Here is a 14,663-nt window from a genome sequence, read left to right as displayed (position 1 = left end):
GGAGCTGGTTGGACCCACTCGTTTAAATTTCTTTATGACAAGTACTATCAGCTCTACCCCAGCTGTGTTACTGCCCAGGAGGGATAGACAACTGCAACCGATTGGTTCAGGATGACTCCATGGCGGCTTGCCAGCCCTTAGGCAGCGCTTCCCCTGAGCATCACCAGGGATGCAGGCACTGAGCACCTTGCCAGGTAACCCTCCCACGATGCAACACAATCAGCCTACGCTCTGCAAGGACCTGGGAAGAAACACGGCTTACATGGAAAGGAGTGAACACAAGGCTGCGGGAATGCATCGGTTTGATTTCTGCTAAAACCACACCTTGAACTTGCCCAGCACAGGGCATGTGTGGAAGGTCCCTAGAGGGGTTCACGCAACTCAAAGGAAGATCAGAAATGATGGCCTGTAAGGCAAACCCCACACCCAGTCTCAAATCTCTCCAGGTCCACCAGCTAATGGGAATCAAGACACTGAGATGCATCAGCTCAATTGCCTGGTTCCTGGAAGTTCACACCAGTGGCTGCCCACAGGGATGGGGACAGAGCAGTTTGGGGGTCACCACTTCCCCATGAACACGTGCTACTGCAGCTGCCCACCTCCCCAGCAGCCCAAGGTGATGGGGGCTATGGCAGAAGGGAAATGAAATGAGAGGCTCCCCTCTCAGGATGGGAAGGGCCATTGCTGGAGTTGATGAAACCCATCCTATGGGAAAGGGTTTGCTGTTCCCCAAGCGAAGTGGCAAATCCCAAGGGACCAGCCCTTCAGGAGCACCAAGGAGGCCACCAAACCTAGAGAGGGACCAGACAGGAGAGGGAAAACCCAGCAAACCCTGGGGAAAATGGGAGTTTTCTTTCCCTTTTGCAAGGCGGGAGCTGGGGTGAGGAAGCCTTTACCCCCTGTGCAAGCCGGGCAGCAGCAGAGCCCACTGGAGGAGATGCCGTGGGAAGGCGGGTGACCAACCCCATGGGGCTGACTATAGTGAGTGGCACTTCCAGTAAGTTTGCCCCTGGCTTGCATTTGGTCCCAGAAGCGTGTTACATTGAGAGCACCCCTGGAAGGGAAGATTCGCTGCCAAAAAACCATGAGCTCCGCCTGCCCGGATTTTGGAGGGGAAGGTGGGTTGTTTGCATTTCCAATTTGGCTGGGAAACTGGAAAAATACAGAACCCGAGAAGCCAATTCCCCCTAGCCCATCACCTCCCCCAGAATCCACCAGGCTCCAACTCAGAAAGATGCTGGACCGGCACTGGTGGGGACCTGTGCTCCGCAGCAGGAGGCTGGGGACCTTTGGATGTGTGGTGGCTCTGTGGTGGGCATGGATCTGGGGGGGGCTTTTGGAAACGGGGCCGAGGGACAAGGAAATGTGCCAGGATGGGGCCTGGGGGTACCAGCCTGACCCCTCTGTCCACCACTGAGTCACTGGTGGGACCTGGTGAGGAACGAGCCCCTGGGAGAAACACTGCTGGGTTTAAATAAATAAATACAATTCTTCTGAAAGGGGAAAAGAGGGGAAAAAAAAAAAAAAAAAGGAATAAAGGATGTGCCTCTCCAGCGCCTCCTCCCCTCCCAGAAACCTGTGTGCTATGCAAATATATGCAAATGAGACATGGAAGAGGGGATGAAACTGGCTTTCTAAACCAGCGTGGTTTTAGACTGGGAAGCGTTGGAGGCAGCTTGCTGGAAAGTTGAGGCAGAAATAACTACGCCACGAGAGGGACGAGCAATGACGACTGGAGGGTATGTGTCCCAAAACGCCTTTGGCAGCAGGATTGGCTCCCACAGCACCAGCAAAATACAGCACCAAACCTCCCTCTCGACACCCCGGTTCAGCAGCCGATCTTAAAGCACTCCCCAAATCCCCCTTCCCTCCAGCCCAGGGCTGGAAAGAAAGAAAGAAAAAAAAAAAAAAAGAAAAAAAAAAAGGAGAAAAACTTGCCTTGCTGCTGTTTGCGATTTCCCCCCACAATTCCCAGGAAGGGATGGCAAAAAGCGCTGCAGTGTGTGGAAACTCGGCAGCTCGGTCCAAAGCAGGGGATGGCCAACACGGGCAGCCAGGGGTGATGCTCCCCAGGGTGGGCACTTTCCCCAGGAATTGCTTAAGGAGTGACATCTTTCTTACGTGAAGAATGGGATCGCACGAATTCCAGCTCATTTGTTCCAGGCAATTTATCCACCCAAGTATTGCCTTGTTCGGTAACATTTTCTCAAGGGGTTTCTGCAGAGAAGCAGGTGAAATCTAGAAAGTCTGAAGGCTTCGGGGTGTAAACACCATTTGCCTGAGCAATGCTGCTCACGTTGATAGTCAACGCCTGAATGTTTTTTACTCAGAAACAGGAGGGGGTTTGTGTTAAACACTCTCTGCTCAAGGACAGACCTGGCTGGAGCAAAAGCCCCTTTCCTGCCTCCTGACCCAGCGCGGGATTTTTACAGAAATAGCTCAGATGCTCTGAGCTCAGTGGAAAGTTTGGGATGGACTGCCAATGTCCCAGGCAGCCCCGGACCACAGCAGCCCTGCAATTTCTGTCAGCATCCATGGGATGCAGTTGGGAAGTTGCCCCCTGCAACTCCAGAGCTTTCAAAACCCACCCCAGGCACTGGAGATGGGGGGAGAGGACAGGGGAGCAGGGAGGGGATGGTATTGGCACCATCAAGAGTAGTTTTTCATGCACTTTGAGAGCTAATGTGCGACATGGGGTCTGCTTCATAAACCACAGTGGCATGTGGAGGAGTAGGATATGCGCAAAGGGCACTGGAAAAGCCTCAATGGCTCTCTGGTGCAAGTCCATGCGAGATGGCCATCTGCGGTCACCTCTCCAGTGCCTCTGCCGCCGTTTGCAATCTCAGCTTCCCCCCCAAGAAAGTCACAGCGCCGCGTTCAAGACAGCTCCCACAGCCCCGCATCTTATTTTGCTTTTCATTTTGCTTTACCTGTCTCATTAAAGGCAATCTCCAGCAACTCCGACACCAGTCTCTAGCATGGCGGGCGACTGCGCTTCCACCGTTGGGTTGAGCAGACTGTCAGCAGTGACAGCCCACGTGCACAGGTGCCACACTGTCGTTCAGCAGCGCTGAGCACGGAGCAGAGGCACCTTTCATCCACATACTGCAAAATACCACGCGCTGTGAGGTTATCGGGTATGTCCAGCCCTGCCCTGCACCCCAGAGCTACCCCTCGACAGATATTATGGCTTCAGCATCACACGTCCTCTGGACACAGGTTCATTACAGGTGCTACCTGCTTTGGCTGCAGTATCTTGCAGTCCAGCACCAGCGTTTCATCCTCTCTGGACAATGAATATAAATCTGGGCCATTCCTATGCCACAAACCCAGTTCCTTTACTTGACCTGGTCTATAACACAGGGACAAGTATGAGCATCTTTCTCAAGGGTGTTTATTTGAGGCAAGAACGAAGCTTCTCTGGCTTTTCCCTGTTTTTCTATCCTTTTATCCGCCCTTTTTACTGTATTTCCCTGACACCTCTTGGGGAACTGCCCCGACACTGGGGCTCCAGCAAGCGTGTCTGCCATGTCCATACTCTCTCCAACTACAGCAGCGATACACAATCCTTTGGAGAACACAAAGGCCTGTGCCAACAGCGGGTTGTGACTCTATATTAAAAATACAGCCTTAACCCACCGCCATGAAGAAAGAGGTGCCATGAAAGTGTCGTGGGGTGGCCAGTCCAGGAGATACCTGGCAAAGGGAGAGGAGCTGCTGCTTGCCTGATGTCTACCTGGTCTCTTCTCCAACTCCTGCTCCCATCCAAGAGCTGTTTATTTCCCCCCCTGCCCACACGGCGAAACCCGGCGAACCTGAAGAATAAAAGATGCAGGCTAGCTGGGATTTCAAATTCTGTGATTAAGGATGGAGGCAATTTCTCCCCTCCCTGGGCTGATAGAGCAGGCGGCAGATGAGGACGGCTTTTTTTGCGTGCTGCCAGCAGCTGCGATAGGCGCTTCTGCCGTCACCAAGCAGAGAGATTATTCTCTGGATCTCCCGGGCTGTTTATCAGGAATACTCGCTGCTGCAGCCACTAAACCAGCTTAAATACCAAAATTAAAAAATAATTAAAAAAAAAAAAAGAAAATCTTTTCTGTAACCTCGGAAGGGGAGGGATTGGGGAAGGGGAGGTAAAAGCACTCGGGAGGTAAGTTGGGGTCTTAATAAAGCTGCCACATCACCAGCTCAGGAGGGGCACGGGCAAAACAGGCTCCACAGCCACGGGCACCGAGATCCCTGGCTGGAGGGAGGGAGCAGCAAAAGCCGCTGGCAGGGGACCGAGGGACCTGCCCGGAGCAGGCAGCTGCCAGCCTCAGCCGGCGGGCACATTGCTGGGAAGCCAGCAGGAAGATTTTGCAGGACTAAGTCGGGGGGTGGCTACGCTGGCGCGTCTCCCTGGCCCTGCCTTCAGCATCACCGGGTGGGGAGCCATCAGGAGCGTGCGAGGAGCAGCAGCTTCGCACCATGGCCGGGGTGGCACGGCGCTGGTACCCGAGGAGGAGCGGCAGAGCCATGCTCCCTCCCCACGCACGGCCGGGGCGGGAGCGGCACGTGCCGGGGATAATAAATTGCCTGAGAGTTCAGATCTGGGGACTGCACGGGAAGAAAAGGCACGAGGTCCGATTTCCTTGGGCATTCAGAGCCTTTGAAGATCAGAAAGCAGCTAAGTGCAAGGCAGGCTTTCAAGCTGCCAGTGCGGGTTAGTGGTGGGCCTGGGACTCCCCGGGGAGCAAAAGCTGTAGGATCCCAGCTGCCGGGTCGGATCCTGCCTCCCAGCTGCAGGAGGGTAAACAGGAGCAGCTCTATCGACACCGCACAAACCGCTCCTTGATGGGCCCTTAATTAGCAGAGGGGGGCGAGCTGGGAAGCTCCAAGCTGTTGGCTCGGGGCTGGCTGGGCACTCCCTGGTTTTGGATTATCCCGACACATTTCCCCCTGAAATTCCATCCATACAACCTGCTCTGCTGGGAATGGCCCCATCCCCTGGCACCAGGGGTGCAATGCCCAGGAGTGCCCTCTTCGGGCAGAGGGGTTCCTGCCCCGCGTTGGAAGCGGAGTCGGAGTCTCCAAGCTTCCCAACTCCCCTGAAATTCAGAATGACCGAGACCCTTCCCGGGGTTTCTGGCAGGCAGGGAACGTCCCAGCCACTTGCATGAAAGGTTAAGACCACTTTCCAATTAGAGAGGCAGGAGCCATTGCAATAAAGCTCTTCTGAGGGGATATTAATCAGGGCATCTTCCTCTCACGGAAATGCAAATCAGCAGAATGGAAATGGGAGTGATTAGAGCCAGGGAATAACGTGGGCACTTTGATCCCAGCTCCACAGCGAGAGCCACAAGGGTGCAGGAGATACCCCAGACTCCTGTGCCAGCCCTGGGACCCAGGCAGAATCATGGGGAACCCACGGGCTCCACCTGGGAATATTCAGCATCAGGTTTTCAGGTCAACATCAGCGCCAAGGCCACAGGAACAGCACCAGTTACAGCAAACTAGCCCCCAGCTCTTGGGCTGGCTACAGGATTTTGGTCCATCCTCTTGCACCCACACAGGAGGAGGCTGGAGGAGACCTGGGCAGTGCGGGCACATGGGTCAGGAACCTGGCAGGAGAGATGGAAAAGACAGCAGCGAGGGCAGCAGCATCGGATAAAGGATGTAGAAGGGAAGGAGAGGGGATGAAGAGTGAAAGGTGGTGCAGAAAGGGGCCAAAGTGTGGGCCAAGGTGGTGGGGTGCACAGAGCACCTCCTTGTCCCTGCCCAGCAAAGTGCTGCACCAAGTCCGGACACGGCTCTGCTCCTCGCGGCAGGAGGCATTAGATCCAGCTGAGCTGCTTCAACGCAGCGTGCATGTAAATCAGCTGGACAGGCAGAGAGGAGAAAAACAAGGGGGATGAGATAAGAGGATAGAGAGAGAGGCGAGGCGAGGAGGAGGAAGGAGAAAAGGGGAGGGAAGGAGAGGAGCAGGTGTGGAGAGAAAGAGAAGCAAAGAGAGGGCAAAGGGGGAGAGGGAGGAGGAGGAGGGATGGGGAAGCAGAGAGCAGCAGGAGGGCAGGGTGATGGGCCAGGGTCAGTACACCATGGTCCTGGCCAAGCACACGCCAGGCGGGGGGTGGCCACGGGCAGGGGCTCCCACCATCCCAGGCGGGGAGCGTGGGGTGAACGGGCTAGAGGTGCCAGACCATGGAGGGCCATGCCCCAGCCTGGGCCAGGGCACCCTGCTCCTGCCCCTCGGCTTCCAAACCCTGCAGCGCTGGCGGGAGCCCAACGGGGTCTGGGATAAAGCAGCACCACACAGTTGATTTTCCAGCCATGAGGGAGATGTGTAATGGCCACATAAGTAGCCAAAGCTTCTATCCTATAATCCCTCTCCTGCAAACGTTGATTCCATCAAATCACCTGTCCTGAAACCTGATGTGCATTTATGATGGAAGAGTTGGTGGGTGCCAGCCTGGAGGTGACTGCATCTGGGGGATGAAATGTCACGGACATGTTGCTCCTTTAAGTCAGGAATATCTTGCAAAACACGGCAAGTGATTCCTGGTAAATAATAATTGTCCTGTCCCTTTCAGCCAGGAAACTCAAAGGCTAAATATTATTATTAAACCCCTAAGTTGAAGATCAGCAGCTTTATGAGAAGTTCTCCTGACTGGGCAGGACAGAAGGATCTCCTGACATCAACACGCACTAAGCAACCAATGCTGATGCAAAGACCATCTGCTGTAATCGTGACATCACCTTTAATTACATAACGGATGAAGATGTCGCCACATGCAGAGTCCTGACGTCACCAGCAGAGCTGGAAAAAGGTCTATATTAGGATGATCAAAAAATGAGTCCAAAGGAGGAAGATCTCAGCTTGGAAAAGAAGCAGCTAAAGAAGCACATTTGTGGCCTCAAGAAGGTGAGCCGAGATTGATTGCTCGCTGCGTCTCCCAATAAAAGAATTAGGAGATATTCAATAACATTAAGCGGTAGCAGGTTCAAAAGAAACAAGAGGAGATGGTTCCTCACGTGGCGCGTGGTTAAGCAGTGGAAGTCCTTGCCAGAGCTCTCCAGGGATGATTAAAGCTTACGTGTTTACAAAAATCAACTAGACAAATTCATGGGAAATCCATCGAGGGGTATTAAAGACAAAATGCCACTGTGGCTCGGGGAGTCCCTGAGCTGCTTGGAGATGGGAGATGCTGGAGAGATGCACTGGTGTTGGTCATCGGGGGGGACAGGCAGGGGACAGCCAGGGCAAGGGACAGCCCTGCACAGCTCCTTAGTGCTGCACTGAAGGTGGCAGACGGCGTCTCCAAGCCAACACACTGCTGTCAAACCCTTCTGCATCACACCCTGGGCGATCCCCAAATCCCAGCAGCCGGGTGTACACACACCCCAGTCTTGGGGGATGCTGAACCCCGCCAAGATACAAAGTCCATAAGAGCAGGACCACGCAGCGCCACTGTTAACACCACGGGTTTAACACAACACAGAGCCACCCTTAACCTCACCCAGTCCAGCACTGGGTTACCCTCACGTCGCTTTGCCAAACACCATTTCCCAGGATGCTGGACCTCACCGGGGTGGACACAGGGGTCTGTCCCTCAGGAGCTTCCCCGTGCGCAGCATCGCTTCCGCGCGCGCAGAGTCGGTGCACGTAGCAATCCCAATTAAACCAAACTACATCGCAGAGGGGCCTGGCAGCGCTGCATTTATCAGCCTGCCTGGAAGGGGCTTGTGCAAGCTGTCCCCCCGGCTGACGGATTAGACAGCAGACAATTAGGTTTCAGACACACACACACACACGCGCACGAGCACACGCAAGCACACGCAGGCACACAAATCCTTTTTCTCCATCCATCTGCAAGGCCGAGGCGGCCGAGCCCAGCTGCGCGGCCGTCCGGTGCTTCTGAAGCTGCGTGCAGCTGAATAAGAACGAGCCCCCGCGCCTCAGCTTTCAGCGCCCGCTCGCAAAATGAGCGAGAGGTCCCCAAAGAGATGACACAATTGCAATGGAAATTATTAACCCTTGGTGGGCTGGTTTCGCCGCCTCCTCCCGGCTCCGTTCCGCCGCAGCCAGCCTGGCGGCAAACTCCCACTCTTTGGGTTTCAAGGACAAAGCCGGAGCGAGTTAGTGCTCAGCCAACATCGCAGGGAATGAGAAACCTCTGGCTTCTGTGCGAGCTGGGCTTTTTTGGAGCTTTTTGTGGATTATTTCCGACACATCCCTTTGCTGCTGGGAGACTCCCAGGTCCTGGAAGTGGAGACAGTGTCCCAACACGAGCACCACTTCTGCAAACATCCCACCAAAAGCATCCCCTCTCGATGCCCAGGACCAGAAAATACAATTGCTATGTGCAGATCCTAGGTACGAGGCAAGCCAGCGTTGCTCCTCGGATTGTCCCTTCCAAGGGCTATCCAGAACAATAATTCAATCTTTCAAAATTAATTGAAACATGAAATGGCTAAGATAGAACTGGAACAAGACGAGGTGGCTTCTCAAAGGCAAAGCCTGCACATCCACTCTGGGAGAGGGTTTCTGATGGAATCAACAAAACAATGGATAAAGGGAAATCAGTAGATGTAATTTATTGGGATTGTCCTAAAGCCTTTGATAAAATCCCACATGAGACGCTATTAAGGAAACCAAGCATTACTGGGCGAGATGTAAAATATTGCCGGGGAGCGGGAAGCAGTAAAGTGGCACAGACCGGCACGGGAGGAGATGGTTAATGCCCTGCTGGGACACGGAGGTTGAGGAAGCTGCACTGTGGTCATGCTCTGAGCCCAGCTCCTGCCGGCATCAGGAGTGGGGAGCCAGGAATTGAGAGCCCCTGGAAGGCAACGCTGCAGATGCTCACCAAAACCTTCACAATACAGTCCCTAAAGTCCCTCTCTCCTCCTGTCTGTCTGTCCCACGCTGCCTGTCCTCCCATCCGGGCTGGGGTACAGGGCCGTGAGCGGCCCCAGCCTCCCTCCCTCCATCGCTCGCACCTACTTGAGGGAAGATAAGCTGGACACGACACCAAAAAGGACCATGTCAGCCCCTGGCCTCGCTCCTCACACTCGCAGCCCTTGATCTCTCGGTGTCCTTTCAAGACATCTTTCAACTCTCCGTCTAGGGAGGAGAAAGCCCAAGGAGAGAAATCTCACATCCCACGTTAGGAGTGGGACATGCCGGGGGAGGGAGGATCCTCCGGAAACACCGCTCTCAGCTGCACAAAGAACTTTCTAAAAACAGCACCGTGTTTTAGTTTTTCTTGCAGTTAGTTTTTGAAGAAAGGGAGATCAGATGAGAAGAGTCCGTCTCGGTGCCTGGTACCCACCTCACCCATGCAGCCAGACAAGACAACCGATGCCCAGGTAGAAAGGACCACAAAAGTAACTCAGCCCATCCCTCAAACCAATACCAGCAATTTTTTTGAGGTATGTTTTCACAAAATACAGACATAAGCCCTAGTGTTACAAGATGCATCAACCACTAAAGTTAGAAGAAGCTCTCCAGATGCACTGGGGAATGTCTAGATGTTTGCCAAGGAAGATTGCTGCTCTCCCTGAGCTCTGATTATTAATAGTAGCATAACAGTGAAGACATGAGGATGGACATGCAAACATCCTGTGCAACCTGCTGTAGGTGACCCTGCTCTGGCAGGGGGGTTGGACTAGGTGATCTCCAGAGGTCCCTTCCAACCCTGTGATTCTCTGACATGGTCTCACAGAGCACATCATACAGGAATTTAGGACTGCCTGGAGGCTGCCGTGCTCGTTGCCTGCGAGTAGCCAGGTCACACAGCTGGCTCTGCCCCATGCACAACCTGCTCCGTCTCCAGAGCCACCAGCTTTTCACCTGTTCCAGCAGGGCTGGCCCAGAGCCTCATCCCTCCCTTCACCAGAAACCGGCTCCTCAGTTTTCAGCCTAAACTTATTTGTGGGCCGTTTCTTCTCGTTTGGTCCTCGGCCAACAATATCCGTCAGTGAAACAGCTCCTCTCCCGCCCCAGTGCTCTGTGTCCCCCGGTCTACCAGATTTGCAAAGCTGAGCTTGCAGAGTCTCAGGAGATGGGCCATTCACCACTTCTCCTTGGGGACTTTGCCATCATTTCATGTATCAATCCATAAATCACCCCTCCAGGTTTATCAAGGACCTATGTGTTTCCCTCTGCAGCACTAAGCAGGGTACCAGGGAGAATTTTCTGATAACTATGCTGCATTTTCCTCTCCTCCTTTCATCCCATTATCCATAGTTATATCCCTTAGACCACTCTAAATAATTACTCAGACGGGTGTTTATGACCTTCAGATATTTGTCCATCCCTGGTTTAAGTGAACTCTTAGCCAAGCTATGCTTAATATTTAGACTGCGCAGAGAAATGCTCAGGTTCAAAATACTTCCAGGCTGTGGTGGTGAAGTTGATAGAAAGGGCTGATCCTGCACCATTTGCTACAGCTCCGAGGCCATTTTTCAATCCCAGGCAACTTTCCGCTTCCCTCCATGCAATGTTTTCCCATTAAAAACCCCAATACCTGGAAATCTTCTTGCGCGTGCTTCCCCCCATCCTTAGCGTAGGGAGAAGGGAGTGAAGTTTATACGGTGTGGCTCATGCAGAGGTGGGAGATATCCAGGTAAAGCTGTCCAGGCACCTCCTTTGGGAGGACGGGCCAGGTTGTCTGAAAAAAGCCCTTGGAAATTCCAGGGAAGGGAGGAATGGCCCTAGTCGGTCACGAGAGGGGCCAATCTCCAAAATAACAGCTGATGAGGGCAGGAGAACCCAATGCTTTGCTTTGCGCCAAGAGCATCACTGGCTTCGTCAGGGATGCCTATCCCCCTCCAGCCTCCCAGGGACAAGTGCCTGGGTGAGGTGAGGGTCAGGGCCACAGCGAGGAACGGCGGGACTGGCCCCAGTAATGGAGATTTACTGCTCCGAGCCCTATTAGCTGGGCCATCTGGATACCAAGCATCAGCACAAGTTATTAGAGACCACAGACTGATGTCGTACAGGCACAACAGCAGGAAGAAGTGCGAGATGCTGCGATAGCTTCTTCTCATGCAGGTAGAAAGTGGGAGCTCTGGGAGGGTTTCTGCTGGAGTAAAACCCCGATCAGGGGAAGGAGAAAGGGAAACGCACACTCAGACGCTGTGCAGGTGCTCGTGGATACCAACACAAACACGCTGATGTGCACGGAACACATCTGCACTCCCAGCTCCGTGCACGGGTGCTCATGCCCAGGCACAGCGCTGGCAACCACTGCAGAGGTGAGAAAGGGGAGAGGTGAACAGAGGAGGAGGAGGAGGAGGAAGCACAGCACCACCAGCTTCAGGCATTCACCTATCATTGCCAAGCCCTAAACAAAACTATGAGGAGGGTTTAAAGGAGTTTGTGTCTAAAGAGCACTCAGTTGGGGGTGGTTATGGTGTATCTTCTAGTTTTTTTATGCTTTAGGAGGGCACATTTTCCTTTATCCCTTTTTGCTGTGGCCCCAGGAGTTGGAAAGACTACCTTTACTTTTTTACTGAAAGCTGAGACCTTCTCATGGACACTAGACTCTGTGACCTGGACCTTTAAAGTAAGTATTTGCCATTGATAAAGCAAAGCACATGGGTGGGTAGCACCGTTTTGTAGGGCAAACCCCACCAGGACCTGGCACTAGGACATACTCTCTCTTCTCATAGGCCAGCCCGGGTTTCTGTTCCTTTGCAGCGAGCACGGCCTCAACGGTTAGTCCCAATATGTGCACTGTAAGAGGCCCCAGTCTGACTCATGGAGGGGAAATGACTCGCTGTGGTTACGAAGTATGACTTTCCCAAAAAGAAAAACAATCCAGCACATAAAAAAAACCCCCTCTTTCCTTCCTTAAAACTGGGCATCACCTTTCAGGAGACAACAGACAACCCAACCCAACCCACACATGGTCTGGGAAACAAAACCTGGCTTGCCTGGGTAGGAGAGTATTTCCACCAAACCTGTGTCAGTCGCTGCTATCTCCAGGTACCACCCCAGGTCCTCCACCATCGATGTGACCCTAACCCTGGACCCATTTTGGTCCTCTGTGGGTGATGTAGCTGCCTCCAAACATTCAGCAACAAAGGGAAGGGACCTGGCCGCATCCAGCCCTATGGAAAAGCAGCCTTCATATGTTCCCTTCAGCCCCCCATGCCAACACTGCAGAGAAATAACCCCCAGCTGCCCCTGCCACCTCGACGGCTCCTGGGAGAGAGGCAAATCTGGCTCAAGAAAAATCAAATAGTAAGAGAGAAGGAAAGCAAAAACAGAAAGAAAGGAGGACAGAAATAGGGCCGGGTGCAGGAGGCTGTTGGGCCAGGGCTCACGCAGGTCTCAGCCCAGCATCGGGCTATTTTCTGCCTTTTCCTCTTCCTCGCTGCCACGTCGCCATGGCAACCCCATCAGCTGAGCGGCTTTGCTTCCCGACTCTGCTTCCCGCTCCATGGGGAGTTTTGGGGTTTTTTTTCCGCCCCTTCTTCTCACCCTGCTTTCCCACACGGGCCCTATCCCAGGGAGGCTCCCGGCTGGCGGCTGGCAGTGCTGACCAGGGACTTACAAGGGTGTTTGTAAGGTTCCCCTTGTGCAGCACGGCCAGGGGACATCAAGGGGACATCACCGGCAGGACACCCTTGGGCAGCTCCCACCAGCCCCATGGAGGGGTGATGGTACCCTGCCCGGTAAGGCAGAACACTAGCTTCGGGAGCAGAGCCCTGTGCCCAAGGGGTCCCCACGCACCTCTCACTTTGCCGCCCCTGCCCTGGGAAACTCTCTCCCCTTCAGCATCGTCAGCCCTGATGCCTCCAAACACCTCCCCCTTGCAAAGGGCAGGCGTTGAGTTTTTGGGCAGCCGCCCCACAGGAAGGGTGCTGCCCTGGGACGCAGACCTCGCCGGAGAAGCCCTGTGCAGAGTGATGGTCTTTCTCTGCTGGGGACAAGTTAGATAAACACCATCTGGGTGTAACTCCTCCTGCCATCAGGGTATGTCAGCCTCCAGAGGCCCCCTCCAGCCCCATTTTTCAGGGCTAAAAGTCCCATTAAAAAACTAGCTGAGCCAGAACCACGGGTAACCCCATGGATTTAGAATTAAACAGAGGGAGAGAGATGTAGCAAGGCCAAAATGGAGGATGCAGAGGAGCTGGAAGAGGAGGGAATGGGAGGAAGGGGGTGGAAAAGAAAAGCCTTTCCTACTCTCAGTTCAGACAGCATGTCCAGGTGTGACAAAAGAGCCCTCCACAAGGAGGAAGGGGTTTGAGAGCATCCCCTGGCATTAGGTACCCTCTCCCACTTAACATCACTGCTCTCCTTTCGCCCTTTGAAAGCCCCAACCTTAAATACAAAGGAAAGTCTCTGGCCCCTTGAAAGCCTGACTTTGAGGAGACCAGATTCATCTCCAAAATATAATCCCATCTTCCTTGCCGAGCGTTTGGCCCTGCTGAGCACCGGGCTGGCGCTTCCCCAGAGCACCATGAGCTCATCCCTCCTGCCCAGCTCCTCGCCAGGACAGAGGAGTCCCTCTGGGGTGTTTTGCATTGGGTTTGGTGCCTTCAGAATAGCTGCGGTTGGAAATCAGAGGCTGGGTTAATCTGACCCTGTCATACATATCAGATGTGCAGCAGAAACAGCCCTCCAGTAAGCATTACCACGACATTTGGGGAGGGTTGTGTGTTTTTTTTTTTTTCTTCTCTTTTTTTATAGCAGACATCTGCAGTGGGAGAAGAGGGATGGAGGAGAGAGGAATGAGAAGAAACAGCAGTTCTTCCAACAGCCAAATCCCACTGACTCAAAGCTCCCCACCACCCCCAAATCCCAACTTTTTTGGGGTCAGACCAAAGCCCTGCCGGAGAGGAGCAGACCAGCGGGGCTCCAGACGGCTCGGCACAACCCCCGGCACACAGTTATCCCTGCATCCAGGCTTCGCGTTTCTTTATACACAGCATAACGCTGACTTAACTTAAGGTGCAATTTTGCAGCCGCTTGCTGGGGAAGCCGAGTTTCTTTCAATGTGGCTTAAGTCAATTAGGAGCAGGTTGGAGCTGAAGTGAATTAAGGCTTTCAACCCCAAATACGAGCACCCGCCTGGAGGAAAGGGGAGGGGAAGGCAGCTCTGCACCACTTTTAGCTAATCCAGTGCAACTCAACCGATATAAATCCGAGAACAGACAAGGCAGCATCCTTTCTCCCTCCTCCTCCTCCCTGTTTCTCACTTTTTCTCCCCCCTCCTTGCTTCCCGCATCCTTCCCCCATCTCTTCCCTGAAGACTTTCTCTCCTGCTGTTCATCTCTTCCCTGCTTTCTCGGCCCCCCTCCCAGTGCCCACTTGCACGAGGGGGCCGGGAAGCAGTTGGAGATCAAACTCCTGGCAGCACCGAGGCATCAGCCATGCCGAGAGCCCGAGACAGCTCTGGAGCAAGGAGGCAAAGGAGTGGGATGAGCGAAAAGCGGGTGGTTTGGGTGCGAGCAGAGGAATGGCTTGCAGCCTGGGAAGCTCAAGGATATAAGAAGGCAGGGGAGAGAGTCTGCTTTATAGCACCGAGCACACACGGAGTCAATGGGGTTTGTCCCCACGCAGACCTGCCTGTATCCAGCCCCTGCCGGGATGCAGGGCAGGGAGAGCCAGGATGCTCAAGTGACTGCTCTGATGGCATGGGAACAGCTCGGCTGGCTCGAGGAGGGAAGCG

The 14,663-nt window shown here is 53.9% G+C and overlaps 1 protein-coding gene across 1 annotated transcript in view; it reads right to left on the bottom strand.

Annotated features, from left to right (window-relative positions):
- The window catches only part of LOC134523841 (uncharacterized), a 76,195-nt gene that overhangs the window by 23,058 nt on the left and 38,474 nt on the right, over nucleotides 1-14,663 (bottom strand). The gene's annotated exons all lie outside the window — the stretch shown is intronic.

The sequence above is a fragment of the Chroicocephalus ridibundus genome, chromosome 15 (genome assembly GCF_963924245.1).
Source record: "Chroicocephalus ridibundus chromosome 15, bChrRid1.1, whole genome shotgun sequence".
NCBI lineage: Eukaryota > Metazoa > Chordata > Aves > Charadriiformes > Laridae > Chroicocephalus > Chroicocephalus ridibundus.
The sequence above is the reverse complement of the archived record's forward strand: the minus strand, read 5'-3'. Positions and strand labels throughout refer to the sequence as shown.